The sequence below is a fragment of the Drosophila miranda genome (assembly GCF_003369915.1).
Source record: "Drosophila miranda strain MSH22 chromosome Y unlocalized genomic scaffold, D.miranda_PacBio2.1 Contig_Y2_pilon, whole genome shotgun sequence".
In the NCBI taxonomy this organism is placed as follows: Eukaryota; Metazoa; Arthropoda; class Insecta; order Diptera; family Drosophilidae; genus Drosophila; species Drosophila miranda.
In genome coordinates this window covers 14,938,146-14,954,324 of record NW_022881614.1, presented here as the reverse complement: position 1 = coordinate 14,954,324, position 16,179 = coordinate 14,938,146, and the positions used below count along the sequence as shown (strand labels likewise).

At 45.9% G+C, this 16,179-nt stretch overlaps 1 long non-coding RNA gene and 1 pseudogene across 1 annotated transcript; both read left to right on the top strand.

Annotated features, from left to right (window-relative positions):
• The window catches only part of LOC117193099, a 134,717-nt pseudogene extending 132,266 nt beyond the window's left edge, over positions 1-2,451 (top strand).
• A 12,463-nt stretch (positions 2,452-14,914) lies between these two features.
• Positions 14,915-15,872, top strand: LOC117192668. The gene is made up of 2 exons (XR_004474417.1): positions 14,915-15,018; positions 15,564-15,872. It is a non-coding gene; the product is annotated as an uncharacterized LOC117192668 (long non-coding RNA).
• The last annotated feature ends 307 nt before the right edge of the window (positions 15,873-16,179 follow it).

Genomic DNA, 16,179 nt, shown 5'->3' with positions numbered 1-16,179 from the left:
ATTCAGCAATCTGATAGATATGGTCATTATCTATGATTCTGCGTTTTTATACCCGATACTCAAAATGAGTATTGGGGTATATTAGATTTGTGGTAAAAGTGGATGTGTGTAACGTCCAGAAGGAATCGTTTCCGACCCCATAAAGTATATATATTCTTGATCAGCATCAATAGCCGAGTCGATTGAGGCCTGTCTGTCTGTCCGTCTGTCCGTCCGTCCGTCCGTCCGTCTGTCCGTCTGTCCGTCCCCTTCAGCGACTAGTGCTCAAAGACTATAAGAGCTAGAGCAACGATGTTTTGGATCCAGACTTCTGTGATATTGCACTGCTACAAAAATATTTCAAAACTTCGCCCCGCCCACTTCCGCCCCCACAAAGGACGAAAATCTGTGGCATCCACAATTTTAAAGATATGAGAAAACCAAAAACGTAGAATTGTAGAGAATGGCCATATCTTTAAGACTGCGGAATCTGAATTGGATCGTATTATTATTATAGCCAGCATCAAGAAAACAATTTCATTTTTTCTCGCCCTGTCTCTCTCTAACACACACGTAGCATAGGCGGCTTTGCTTAGAGTAAAACATTAGCGCCTAGATCTCAGAGACTACAAAAGCTAGAGCAACCAAATTTGGTATCCACACTCCTAATATATCGGACCGAGACGAGTTTGTTTCACACAAATTTCGCCACACCCCCTTCCGCCCCCGCAAAGGACGAAAATCTGGGGATATTCAAAAATCTCAGAGACTATTAAAGCTAGAGTAACCAAATTTGGTATCCGCACTCCTGTTAAATATTACTATAAAACGTGTATCTTAAAATTTCGCCCCACCCCCTTCCGCCCACACAAAGGACGAAAATCTGTTGCATCCACAATATTGCACATTCGAGAAAACTAAAAACGCAGAATCATAGATAATGACCATATCTATCAGATTGCTGAATCTGGATCAGATCAGATCATTTTTATAGCCAATAGGAACAAATCAATTTGCAGTGGCTACGCAGCGCCCGACGTCACGCTCAGACTGATTTTCTGTCTCTCTCGCACGCTCTCTTTGTCGTGTCGTTTAATATTAGCGGCGTCTCCCGGAGGAGAGCCATACTGACTTAGTATCGGGTATATCCGTAGAGTTGCGGTGTCCGCAGCAACTCACAACGTTCCCCCTCGTTTATTATTATTATTTATGTGCCTAACATAAAAGCTAGAGATATGTACCCTTCCCTTCTTTCAATTTGTAAGTTAAATTTCAATCTAAAGTGTATTATTAAGAGTTAATCATTTATTAGTTTACTAGTGCGATGCATGTGCTATTGCTCAATATGAAATATAGGATTTAACATAAATCGGGGCTAGAGTTCTATATGCGGGGACCATGCTGGGCAAAGGAGGGTAATGGGGTTGGATAGGAGGCTGTAAGAGCCTTCTTTATGAAGGCTGATCATGGTAGGGTGGGCATGAGTGGTCACAACAACACCGTGGCACTACTTGTATGTGTGTATGTGTCCGTGTGTGTAGTTAGGTGTATTTGCTCTTGTACATATTTGTGTCGAAATTTTTTTGCACGTGAAATTTTAATGAACGTTACTGTGTCAGTATTATGATTGTTGGAGTAGAGCTGTGTCCCGTCCGTTCTGGGAAATAACCCCCCCCCCCCCCCCCTCCCCCCCATTTCTTGCCGATGAGACGGAAGCCGGAACAAGCACGTGCCCGGACGGGAGACGAACCATCACCTGCTCAGCCTTCCGTGAAGGTTTGGTAATATCCAATATGCTACACAGGGCAGCCGGGACAGAGAGCGGGAAGAGGAGCGACGTCACCGCCAGGAGCGGGACCGGGACTCGGGCTACGATCTTTCGCGCGATGATCCCCGCCAGAACGGTGGCTCCGACACACCCGACTTCTACTTCATGCCCTCCCAACGCAAGTACTCCGGGGAAGTGGTTCGCGTCTATGTGGACTACAACAAGGATCCGAAGCACTAATCGTGCCGTGGAGGTGCCCCACTCGTAACAATTTATTTTAACGCTCGTTTTAGGTTCTTTACTTCTGTCTGTCCCCTCCCCTCAATGGTCTGGTCTGGTCTGTCTCTGTTCCGTTCGGACGCCATGCCCATGCCCTTCTTTAACCACTCTCCCTCTAGTGCTCTATTTCGTTTCGATTTTGCCATAAAGCAGTTCCACTGCAAGCGCTTGGGGGGACGGGACCGGCCGATACAGATGGCGATACGCTCCCCAGGATGGCGTTTCCGGGTGCGCAAGCTTTACAATTAACGCACAACGCATGATCCACAATTTAGTGAATTGTAAATATTTTGCATAGATATTAATGGTCTAAACAAACACCACACCACAACGCACAAATTATTCAAGTAAATCCAGCATTGTAATTAGGTACTCTGACGTGCATTCAGAATGTTTCCGCATTGTCTTCTCTTAAATTTGCAAAGTAAAATAGTCACTGTATTTAATCAAATTAAATATATGCATTAAGTACATTTAAATAAAGTTAAGTACAAAAAATACGCCAAGATCTGTTGTTGAAAACATGAATGAACCTTCGATGGCTAGGACCCTACCGATCACAAGCAGATTTGGGGGGCAAAAATATCCTTCAAGGATTCCAGTCAAGAATCAAGCATATTTTTACTGATCACAGGAAGCCACGACACGCACAGATCGGCCCACAAGCGACACCGAATGTTCGGAATCCACTCCACGCACCATCATCTCTTTGAAGTACATTTTTATGCAAGCCATTTTGCCGCTCCCACGGTACCCATTGCCTGGCGGGGACCACATTTCAGTTGGGCAACGTGACTTATGAAACGCACTGGTCGTACTGAAAAACCTTTCTCTTTTTATACCCGATACTCAAAATGAGTATTGGGGTATATTAGATTTGTGGTAAAAGTGGATGTGTGTAACGTCCAGAAGGAATCGTTTCCGACCCCATAAAGTATATATATTCTTGATCAGCATCAATAGCCGAGTCGATTGAGCACTGTCTGTCTGTCCGTCAGTCCGTCTGTCCGTCCGTCCGTCTGTCCGTCCCCTTCAGCGCCTAGTGCTCAAAGACTATAAGAGCTAGAGCAACGATGTTTTGGACCCAGACTTCTGTGATATGTCACTGCTACAAAAATATTTCAAAACTTCGCCCCGCCCACTTCCGCCCCCACAAAGGACGAAAATCTGTGGCATCCACAATTTTAAAGATATGAGAAAACCAAACACGTAGAATTGTAGAGAATGACCATATCTTTAAGACTGCGGAATCTGAATTGGATCGTAACATTATTATAGCCAGCATCAAGAAACAAATTTCATTTTTTCTCGCCCTGTCTCTCTCTAACACACACGTAGCATAGGCGGCTTTGCTTAGAGTAAAACATTAGCGCCTAGATCTCAGAGACTACAAAAGCTAGAGCAACCAAATTTGGTATCCACACTCCTAATAAATCGGACCGAGACGAGTTTGTTTCAAAATTTCGCCACACCCCCTTCCGCCCCCGCAAAGGATGAAAATCTGGGGATATTCACAAATTTTAGAGACTATTAAGGCTAGAGTAACCAAATTTGGTATCCGCACTCCTGTTAGATCTTACTATAAAACGTGTATCTCAAAATTTCGCCCCACCCCCTTCCGCCCACACAAAGGACGAAAATCTGTTGCATCCACAATATTGCACATTCGAGAAAACTAAAAACGCAGAATCATAGATAATGACCATATCTATCAGATTGCTGAATCTGGATCCGCTCAGATCATTTTTATACCCAAAAGGAACAAATCAATTTGCACTGGCTACGCAGCGCCCGACATCACGCTCAGACTGATTTTCTGTCTCTCTCGCACGCACTCATTGTCGTGTCGTTCAATATTAGCGGCGTCTGCCGGAGGAGAGCCATACTGACTTAGTATCGGGTATAACCGTTGAGTTGCGGTGTCCGCAGCAACTCACAACGTTCCCCCTCGTTATACCCGATACTCAAAATGAGTATTGGGGTATATTAGATTTGTGGTAAAAGTGGATGTGTGTAACGTCCAGAAGGAATCGTTTCCGACCCCATAAAGTATATATATTCTTGATCAGCATCAATAGCCGAGTCGATTGAGCCCTGTCTGTCTGTCCGTCTGTCCGTCCGTCCGTCCGTCCGTCTGTCCGTCTGCCCGTCTGTCCGTCCCCTTCAGCGCCTAGTGCTCAAAGACTATAAGAGCTAGAGCAACGATGTTTTGGATCCAGACTTCTGTGATATGTCACTGCTACAAAAATATTTCAAAACTTTGCCTCGCCCACTTCCGCCCCCACAAAAGGCGAAAATCTGTGGCATCCACAATTTTAAAGATACGAGAAAACCAAAAACGTAGAATCGTAGAAAATGACCATATCTTTTATACTGCAGAATCTGAATTGGATCGTATTATTATTATAGCCAGCATTAAGAAAACAATTTCATTTTTTCTCGCCCTGTCTCTCTCTAAAACACAGGTAGCATAGGCGGCTTTGCTTAGAGTAAAACATTAGCGCCTAGATCTCAGAGACTATAAAAGCTAGAGCAACCAAATTTGGTATCCACACTCCTAATATATCGGACCGAGACGAGTTTGTTTCAAAATTTCGCCACACCCCCTTCCGCCACCGCAAAGGATGAAAATCTGGGGATATTCTTAAATCTCAGAGACTATTAAGGCTAGAGTAAGCAAATTTGGTATCCGCACTTCTGTTAGATCTCACTATAAAACGTATGTGGAGATAATGTTTTTTATCCCCAATCGGCCGACTAATTATTTCGAATTAAATAAAACTCGGCGCAGAAATAAAATTACGATATGTTCTTTAATGCGTGACATCCAAATTGCAAGTGTGGCTTGCCTGCCCTTTACATTGCCGCTCCGATCGCTAAGCGCAGCTTCGCTCGGCCGACGTCGGTAGGCAGACGCAAAGCGGAGATAGCGAAGAGCGAGCTGGCAGAGAGCGTTTAGCAGGGCAAGCAAGCGCAAAGCTTTAACAAACAAATGAGTGACATAGACATAAGTAACAAACAAAATAAGCGGCTGAGGGCCAAGAATTAGGTGCTATTTGGCAAGCAGCTAATCGGCTGGGTTCTGCTCCGAACATTCACCCCCCGTTGGAAGGCAAAGGCTTTCAACAGATCCATCCTGAAGGGGCAGAACCGCTATTTTTCCAACGGCCCTCTTGAAGATGCTTGCTTGGGCGCAGCTGGCGGCTACGCTGGGATGATCGTCGAACGCAGCAATCGGCGCTTCTTTACGAAGGCGGCTTGTCGTGACTACGTCTTGATCATCGGGAACCTCTGTAATTGCATAGAATGGCAGGAAATTTGGCAATGTAGAAACTGTTGAAAGTTGAATTTCATTTGGCGTGGATATGTAGGTTTTTAATATATGGAAAAGTTCGCGCTGCAGTTCCTGATTCTCCGATCGCAGTTTTTCCACTTGCACCTGGCACTCGAGCAGCTGCTTCCTGCATTGCTGCTCTAAGTTTTGGTACTCCAGCGTTGTGGGTCGAAAATCGTCAATAGAGATGCACGAGGAATTTTCAAAAGCGGCTAAAGCTGCACGCTTATTCTCCGAGCTATCAATGCTTCCTGATACTATCCAACCAAGTTTAGTCTCCTGCAATGTTGGCAATTGGGCTGATAGTCGAATCTGTCCGACGCACATTAAATCGAAGAACAAACCAGAACCTATCAACAGATCGATACGTTGGGGCTTGGAGAAATTAGGATCAGCTAGTTTTAGATTATTCGGCATTGGCCAATCCTTTGCGTCTACGCCGAAGTTAGGCTGCATTTCCGTAATTGAGTTGGTGACAATTGCAGCGAAGGAAGCTCGATAGCTTGCGTCTTGGGATTGTACAACTATATGTACAGACTTGCTCGAAGGTAGAATGGAATCTCCGATTCCAGAGATGTGAACATAAGACGAGCAATGATCCAACTGCAACTGATCAGCAAGTCTAGATGTTACAAAGTTTGCCTGTGATGCAGAATCCAAAATGGCACGACATGGGATAAGTGCTCCATAACGATCTGTTACATGGACGAGGGCAGTAGGTAGCAACACGTTCTGGCTAGGCTGAGATTTCTGGATCGAGGGGGGAGGGCTAGAACACCCGCTTGCTAGAAGCACAGTCGCGGCCTCTTGCTGGATCGATTCCTCGGCCGGTGAAGAGGAAGATGAAGCACCAGTTCCCGATGGAATGTGGAGTAGCGTGTGATGTTTGGCCTGGCAATGCCTGCAAAGTCCTGACCTGCACCTCTGCAATTCATGGCCTTTGTTGAGGCAGTTCAAACACAAGCGGCTCTTCTTTGCTTCTTTGTATCGTTCAAACGCAGAGAGATTCAGGAATGCCTGACATCTAGATATGTAATGCTCGGAGGAATTGCAATGGTTACATATGGGGTTAGGATGGTCGTTACTGGAGGTGATAAGGGTGACAGGTTTGTCTTCTCCCACCTGTTGACTAGGACTTGTTGCCATGGCTGATCCCAAATTCTCCAGCATCCGACATCTCGCTTCCAAAAATGAGGCCATGCTTGACCACCGAGGCAATCCTGACGTCGGCAAGTTCTCTTCCCATTTCTCCTTTGTTTTGTGGTCCAGTTTCGTGCCTATGATGAAAATCAGCAACCCATCCGAAATCTCCTGCGGGGTCGCCAAGGTCTGAAGTGCACGCAAGTGCGAATTGATTTTGTCGCTGAGCGCGCGCAAGCCGACAGCTGAGCCCTTCTCCACCCCTTGCAGCCCGAAAATAGCCTTGACGTGTGCCTGAAAATGTAACAGTTTATTATCGAATCGCAACATTAGCAAAGTCAACGCCTTGTCGTAATTCTCCTCAGAAAGTTCCAAGGAATGAATCGTATCCAGTGCAGCACCATCTAGACATCCACGAAGATATTGGAATTTTTCGATGATTGGTATACGATGGTCTTTGTGCACCATTGTCGAGAACATCGAGTGGAATTCTGGCCAATCCATGTAGTTCCCCCCGAATCGCGGAAGCTGCAACTCGGGCATTCGAGAACGGCCTATACTATTATAGGCGAACAACGACGAATTCCCCTCGAGAGTATGCCGAGCCGTTGAATTGGCAACATTTACCGTGCGAGCAGCCATCAACTCCCGCGACAGCCTGGACCTAACCTTGACATAAACATTCGAAAAGTCCAGCCGGGCATCATGGGCTAACTGCAGGAAATCCAGCCTTTCAAGGCTCGTTTGAGCGGTATCGAAATCCGCATTCATTCGCTCGATTTGCTCTAAGCGAGCTTGAAGTTCTGCCTCATCTAACTCGGCAAGCTCTTCCTTGGTGAGAAAGCGATCCATGGCCTTTAGTTGGCGCGCGATGGACTCGGCCTTGTGCTTGTAGAAATCTACATCACTCGGCATTGCTGCGTTCGCGACATTGGTAGGCTCAGGTGCTGCCATGTTGAGGTTTTAAAAGAGTCACTCAGCACGACCGAAAAAGACACCCTGTATACGTATAAACGTGGGAACCGAAAGCAAAGGGATTACAGCTAATGCCTTTAGCTGTGCGGCTGTGCGAGCTGTCCGATTCCGCTTTGTACTCCGCTTGTGTGTATTAGTGAGTTCGCTGCACTGCCTACCGCACTGCACTGACCGAATTGTCGCGACAGAGAAATTAATAGCCAGCAATGCGTGTATGTAGGTGTATGTAAGTGTGTTTTAGCACCGAATTGTGCTTAACCGCCGAAAATTTGCTAGGGCTAACGATTGTCGATCGCGAATGATTTTTAATTGACACTGCAACTCAGAGATCACGTCGGGGTCACCAAACTTTATGTGGAGATAATGTTTTTTATCCCCAATCGGCCGACTAATTATTTCGAATTAAATAAAACTCGGCGCAGAAATAAAATTACGATATGTTCTTTAATGCGTGACATCCAAATTGCAAGTGTGGCTTGCCTGCCCTTTACATTGCCGCTCTGATCGCTAAGCGCAGCTTCGCTCGGCCGACGTCGGTAGGCAGACGCAAAGCGGAGATAGCGAAGAGCGAGCTGGCAGAGAGCGTTTAGCAGGGCAAGCAAGCGCAAAGCTTTAACAAACAAATGAGTGACATAGACATAAGTAACAAACAAAATAAGCGGCTGAGGGCCAAGAATTAGGTGCTATTTGGCAAGCAGCTAATCGGCTGGGTTCTGCTCCGAACAACGTATATCTCAAAATTTCGCCCCACCCCCTTCCGCCCCCACAAAGAACGAAAATCTGTTGCATCCACAATATTGCAGATTCGAGAAAACTAAAAACGCAGAATCATAGAGAATGACCATATCTATTCGGTTGCTGAATCTGGATCAGATCGGATCATTTTTGTAGCCAAAAGCAAGAAATCAATTTGCAGTGGCACAGTGGTACGCAGCGCCCGACGTCACGCTCAGACTGATTTTCTGTCTCTCTCGCACGCACTCTTTGTCGTGTCGTTTAATATTAGCGGCGTCTGCCGGAGGAGAGCCATACTGACTTAGTATCGGGTATAACTCACAACGTTCCCCCTCGTTTTGTTATTAATTTCTTAAATTTTATTTATCTATTTAATTACTTTATTATTATATTTTATATTTTATATTATGCCCGTATTTGGCAGTTGCGAGAATTTAGCAGACGAAGAATTACAAGAAAGTGTTTGCTTGATCTGCCAGGCTCAGGTGGAATATTTGGCTCAGCTCCTTACCACGTCTTGTGGTCACACTTTCCATAGGGCCTGTTTTGGCGCACAAGTGGGTTCTAAGAAGGTTTGTCCTGTCTGCAAAACGTCTTTTCAGTCATCGACGTTGAATTTATTAGACGAAACTGCTGGGGATGCCTGATACAAGGAGTAAAGCCCATGTGGGGACTCCACAGGGAGCTTCGACGTCTGCTTCGGCCAATCAGCCGCAAAATAGGGAAGCTGGTCCGCCAGTGGTGGTAGCTCCGCCGCCTAGTAACGAGCTTCAGCGAATGATAGCCGAAGCCATGGCTGAAGCCTCGTTGACACAAACCGAGATGCTAAGCAATGCGATCGCTAATGGTTTTCAAGGTATTCTCAGCTCTCTCATGGGCCAATTGGCAAATACAGCGGATCTTCCTTCGAGGGATAACCAAGCTGTAGAAGGATCGGCACGACGGCCGACACCTTTGCCCGGGTTTCAGGGATTCGAAACAGCCAGCAGGAATTCCCCCATGAGTGTGGATATTCGACCAGAGCGTGTTAGTCAAATTTTAGTCAATTGGAAGCTTAGGTTCTCTGGGCGGACTGGAATTTCCGTCGACGATTTCATTTATCGGGTAGAAGCGCTCACGATCCAAACATTGGACGGGAATTTCGAGTTGCTTTCGAGATACGTGAGCAATCTCTTTGAGGGAAGTGCCAGTGACTGGTATTGGCGCTACCATAAGAGTGTTAGGACGGTCGTTTGGGCCGACCTTAAATCTTCATTGTTAGTACGATTCAAGGATGCGAGGACAGACGTCAACATTCGAGCTGCAATAGACCGAAGGAAGCAGAAGGAGAACGAATCATTTAATGAGTTCTACGAAGCGATTGTCCGACTGCAGATACCCTGACAACGCCCTTGTCAGAAGGTTCCCTGATGGAGTCACTCCGATCCAATTTATTGCCGGAGATACAGCCTGAACTGCTATATGAAAAGATCTTTAGCATTGCACAGTTAAGACACTTGGTGAAGACTCGGAAACTGTTCATGCAAACTGTTGGTAAAGATCCGGTGGCTAGACCACGACCAGCACCAAGACGGTTGGTTCACGCGGTAGAAAGCCCAGGGCAAGAGGAGTCAGACGAAAGTGATGGGGAGATAGCAGCGTTCAACTTAGTCTGTTGGAACTGCCGTGGTAATGGTCATCGCTACCAGGATTGCGTAGCAGAGCGAGTAGTTTTTTGCTATGGGTGTGGCCAGCCTGACACTTACAAGCCGTCGTGCCAAAAATGCCAAGCAACAAAAAACACCCAAGTGCGTGCACCCTTGAAAAGTGCACGCAGACCATCAGCGTCCAAAGCGAGGAACACCGAGTAGCGATAGAAGCTGCTACGCAATTCCCAATCCCAATAGTAAACAATAATTTAACCATAGTTAATAAGAAAATAACACAGGAAGAAAAAGAGGATAGGGAGTCTAAACGGAAGGCAAGAGCTACAGTACGTCGGGAAGAATTTGTCAGAAATCTAAGGTTAGAGAAAAAAGCTCTGGTATCGTCAATAATATCAGAAGATCTCAGGCCATATGGAGAGGTCACATTATTAGACAGAAAGCTTGTTGGATTAATGGATACAGGGGCATCTATTATTTGCATTGGTGGAGATTTGGCCAGCGAGCTGCTTGAAAGCCAATTTCAATTTAAGCCCATGACATCCACAGTTCGGACAGCGGGTGGGCAGTCTCAGAGAGTGGTGGGGAAGCTTAAAGCGGAAGTGGGCTATAAAGGTGTTACCAGGTCTGTTACCCTATACATCGTTCCAACCCTAACGCAGCCTCTGTATCTGGGCATTAACTTTTGGACCGAATTTGGCTTAGTGCCAGCCGATTTGTATCCACAAGGAAGTGCTAATGACACGGTGAACCATTGCGATGAGGTGTGGAAGCCAGAAAACCAACGTCCTTTATCGGAGGTGCAACGAGAACAACTGAATAGAACCATTCAGTGTCTTCCGTCTTTCGCGGATAATGGTTTAGGAAAAACCACGTTGTTGTCCCATGTAATAGATGTAGGGGAGGCAAAGCCCACAAAACAACGACACTATGCAGTGTCCCCAGCTATCGAGAAATTAATGTATGAGGAGTTGGATCGCATGTTAGCGCTAGGGGTCATCGAAGAATCCAACAGTGCGTGGTCTTGTCCGGTAGTACTCGTCCGGAAGCCGGAGAAGGTTCGTCTTTGTATAGACAGCCGCAAGGTGAACGAGGTGACTCGGAAGGACGCGTATCCCATGCCGCTCATAGATGGGATCTTAAGCCGGTTACCAAAGGCAGAATACATAACTAGCCTCGACCTGAAAGATGCCTACTGGCAAATACCGCTAGAAGAAGGTTCTAGGGATAAAACAGCATTCACAGTGCCTGGACGGCCGATTTACCAGTTTAAAGTTATGCCGTTTGGGCTTACCAATGCGCCGTCTACTATGTCCAAACTTATGGACCGCATTATTCCAGCCAATCTTCGAAACGAAGTGCTTATATACTTGGATGACCTGCTTATAGTGTCAGACACCTTTGAAAGGCATCTGAGTGTGTTAAAAGTATTAGCAGAGAAGCTGTCTGCAGCGGGGCTTACAATTAATATACAGAAGAGCAAGTTCTGTGTGCCTGAGGTCCGCTATCTGGGGCATGTAGTGGGTCACGGTATTATAGGCATGGACTTGGACAAAATAGAGGCCATTAAGGAATATCCTGCTCCGAAGTCGGTGAAACAGTTGCGTCGATTCTTGGGTATGACGGGAAGGTACCACAAATTTATAAAGAATTTTGCGGCTATTGCGGCGCCTCTGACGGACGCGCTGAAGCAGAAACGCCAGTTCATTTGGTCCGAAGAAGCAGAAGCTGCATTCACAGCTCTGAAGAACTCAATGTGTGAAGCTCCCGTCTTACACACACCGAATTTTGAAAAGCCTTTCTTTATCCACTGCGACGTTAGTCACTCAGGAGTAGGAGGGGTACTGATGCAGATAAACGAAGAGGGCGATGAAGTACCCATTGCGTTTATGTCACGATAATTGAATAAGTGCCAACGTGCTTACTCGGTGACGGAAAAGGAATGCTTAGCTGCCATTCTGAGCATCAAGAAATTTCGCGCTTATGTAGAGGGACATCAATTTACGGTGATAACCGATCATGCCTCCTTGAAGTGGCTGATGTCCCAATCAGATCTGAGTAGCAGACTGGCCAGATGGGCTTTGAAGCTTCAGGGGTATTCCTTTAATATTAGCCACCGAAAAGGGTCTCGAAACATCGTTCCAGACGCCTTGTCTCGGGTCTTTTCCCCAGATTTGTCAGAGATCGAACCAGAAGAAAGGATCGATTTGGAGTCGGAGCACTTTAGTTCGACGGATTACGTTTCCCTTAGGGCTAAAGTAGCGAGCAGTCAGGCTCGGATGCCAGATGTAAAGGTGGTAGGCAGGCATATATATCGTCGCACCGAGCACGCAACAGGCGAAAGGGTAGCGGATGAACTCTGTTGGAAAATTTGGACTCCCAAGGGGCTCATAGATTCGGTCCTGAAAATGGCCCACGAGCACGCCCTATCTGCACACGGAGGCATAAATAAAACGCTCGAAAAGGTTCGGCGCTACTATTATTGGCCGACGTTGTTAAAAGATGTCAAAGAGTTCATAAACCGGTGTGAAATTTGTAAGTGTACTAAGCATCCAAATAAACCTTTAAGACCGCCACTAGCAAAAACGGGGGAAACAGAACGGTTCTTTCAGAAGCTCTACGTAGATTTTTCTGGGACCGTATCCTAGAAGTCGTAGTGGGAATGTCGGGATATTTGTGGTGTTAGATCATTTTTCCAAATTTCCGTTTATTAAACCCGTAAGAAAATTTACCGCCGACGCCATCGTACCATACATTGAGGAACAATTATTTCACTGCTTTGGAGTGCCGGAAAAGCTAGTCTCGGACAACGGCGTCCAATTTAAGTCCCATGCATTCAACTCCTTGCTTCAGAAGTATGGCATAGAGCACGCTTACACCGCCGTTTACGCTCCGCAGGCTAACGCGTCCGAGCGAGTTAACAGATCTATCTTGGCAGCAATCAAAGCCTACATTAATACTCACCAAGGTAACTGGGATGAGCAGCTCAGCAGCGTAGCCTGTGCGTTAAGATCGGCTGTGCACAGTGCCGTAAAGGCGAGTCCATACCAGTTGGCGTTTGGGCAACAGATGATCACGAATGGTACCACGTATCAGTTGTTGAGGCAGCTAGAGATGTTAGAAGATCGTTGGGTGCATTTTTCTAGGGACGACTCATTTGACCTGATGCGTGGCACGGCAAAGGAGGCAATGAGGGCTCAGCACGAACGAAGTGAAAAGACGTATAACCTTCGAAGTAAGGAGGTATCATTCAGAGTGGGACAGGAGGTTTACCGTCGAAATTTCCAGCAAAGTAATTACGTGAAAGGATTTAATGCCAAGTTGGCTCCCGTTTTTGTGAAGTCCCGGGTAAGGCGACAGTTGGGTCAAGCCATGCCAAAGATATTAAACAGTAGCACCATGGTTAAAAATCGCTCTAAGTGGGAATCACCCTTTTGGTCCTTCTTCCCCAAAGTGTGATTTTGGTAGGGGGGATTTGAAGTGGTTTGAAAGAGTAGCGTATAAAAAACGAGGGGGAACGTTGTGAGTTGCTGCGGACACCGCAACTCTACAGTTATACCCGATACTAAGTCAGTATGGCTCCCCTCCGGCAGACGCCGCTTATATTAAACGACACGACAAAGAGTGCGTGCGAGAGAGACAGAAAATCAGTCTGAGCGTGACGTCGGGCGCTGCGCGGCCACTGCAAATTGATTTCTTGCTTTTGGCTACAAAAATGATCCGATCTGATCCAGATTCAGCAATCTGATAGATATGGTCGTTATCTATGATTCTGCGTTTTTAGTTTTCTCGAATGTGCAATATTGTGGATGCAACAGATTTTCGTCCCTTGTGGGGGCGGAAGGGGATGGGGCGAAATTTTGAGATATACGTTTTATAGTGAGATCTAACAGGAGTGCGGATACGAAATTTGGTTACTCTAGCTTTAATAGTCTTTGAGATTTGTGAATATCCCCAGATTTTCGTCCTTTGCGGTGGCGGAAGGGGGTGTGGCGAAATTTTGAAACAAACTCGTCTCGGTCCAATATATTAGGAGTGTGGATACCAAATTTGGTTGCTCTAGCTTTTGTAGTCTCTGAGATCTAGGCGCTAATGTTTTACTCTAAGCAAAGCCGCCTATGCTACGTGTGTGTTAGAGAGAGAGAGGGCGAGAAATAATGAAATTGTTTTCTTGATGCTGGCTATAATAATAATACGATCCAATTCAGATTCTGCAGTCTAAAAGATATGGTCATTCTCTACGATTCTGCGTTTTTGGTTTTCTCATATCTTTAAAATTGTGGATGCCACAGATTTTCGTCCTTTGTGGGGGCGAAAAGGGGTGGGGCGAAATTTTGAGATATACGTTTTATAGTGAGATCTAACAGGAGTGCGGATACTAAATTTGGTTACTCTAGCGTTAATAGTCTTTGAGATTTGTGAATATCCCCAGATTTTCGTCCCTTGCGGGGGCGGAAGGGGGTGTGGCGAAATTTTGAAACAAACTCGTCTCGGTCCGATATATTAGGAGTGTGGATACCAAATTTGGTTGCTCTAGTTTTTATAGTCTCTGAGATCTAGGCGCTAATGTTTTACTCTAAGCAAAGCCGCCTATGCTACCTGTGTTTTAGAGAGAGACAGGGCGAGAAAAAATGAAATTGTTTTCTTGATGCTGGCTATAATAATAATACGATCCAATTCAGATTCTGCAGTCTTAAAGATATGGTCATTCTCTACGATTCTGCGTTTTTGGTTTTTGGGGGCGGAAGTGGGCGGGGCGAAGTTTTGAAATATTTTTGTAGCAGTGACATATCACAGAAGTATGGATCCAAAACATCGTTGCTCTAGCTCTTATAGTCTTTGAGCACTAGGCGATGAAGGGGACGGACAGACGGACAGACGGACAGACGGACGGACGGACGGACAGACAGACATGGCTCAATCGACTCGGCTATTGATGCTGATCAAGAATATATATACTTTATGGGGTCGGAAACGATTCCTTCTGGACGTTACACAAATCCATTTTCACCACAAATCTAATATACCCCAATACTTATTTTGAGTATCGGGTATAAAAAAGAGGAATAAAAACCGGGAAAAGATCTTAACAGCTGAATACAGCAAAAAGAAAGAAATATTGTGCGTTTATAAAGTAAAAGTGTGTTAAGTGCCAATCTCAATTGGTATGTATTTCAGCGTCGCTAATATATACCACATACACTCGTGGCGTAGGGTAGTGCTTTTTATACCCAATATTCAAAATGAGTATTGGGGTATATTAGATTTGTGGTAAAAGAGGAATTGGTATCCGCACTCCTGTTCGATCTTACTATAAAACTTGTATCTCAAAATTTCGCCCAACCCCTTCCGCCCACACAAAGGACGAAAATCTGTTGCATCCACAATATTGCACATTCGAGAAAACTAAAAACGCAGAATCATAGATAATGACCATATCTATCCGGTTGCTGAATCTGGATCAGATCGGATCATTTTTGTAGCCAAAAGCAAGAAATCAATTTGCAGTGGCTACGCAGCGCCCGACGTCACGCTCAGACTGATTTTCTGTCTCTCTCGCACGCACTCTTTGTCGTGTCGTTTAATATTAGCGGCGTCTGCCGGAGGAGAGCCATACTGACTTAGTATCGGGTATAACCGTAGAGTTGCGGTGTCCGCAGCAACTCACAACGTTCCCCCTCGTTTTTATTGTAGGAAATTAATTTTTCAGATTGGCGGTTAGTACCGGCTTAAACTTCGGGCAATCGTTTGGGTACCTGTCTGAACCCCAATACGAAAGCTCGCAACAACAATTTCCCCGATATTAGGGCCTCCGCCCCCGACAAGGGACTTATGCTCCTCGCCCAACTACAGCTCCGTACCAAAAATTCCCAGCGCTAGGCCGAGCAGCACAAAGCGGGAGGCGTAAAAGATCGGCTCATCAGTCGCTTTGCGGGCGCGAGCCACTTATGTGTCACGGACCCGCGATATATTGGAGGCCGTCCAATTCTGCGGAAATTATTAAAGCTATGTAAACGGTCGGCCAATTTCTACCCGAAATATAGATCTGGGTCTCGAGCTATTTTCGTTTCCCCATACGAAGTGCCGAGGAGTGCCCAGATGTGAAGCCGGCGGCAACGACTGACGTTTTTTTATACCCGATACTCAAAATGAGTATTGGGGTATATTAGATTTGTGGTAAAAGTGGATGTGTGTAACGTCCAGAAGGAATCGTTTTCGACCCCATAAAGTATATATATTCTTGATCCGTCCGTCCGTCCGTCTGTCCGTCCCCTTCAGCGCCTAATGCTCAAAGACTATAAGAGCTAGAGCAACGATGTTTTGGA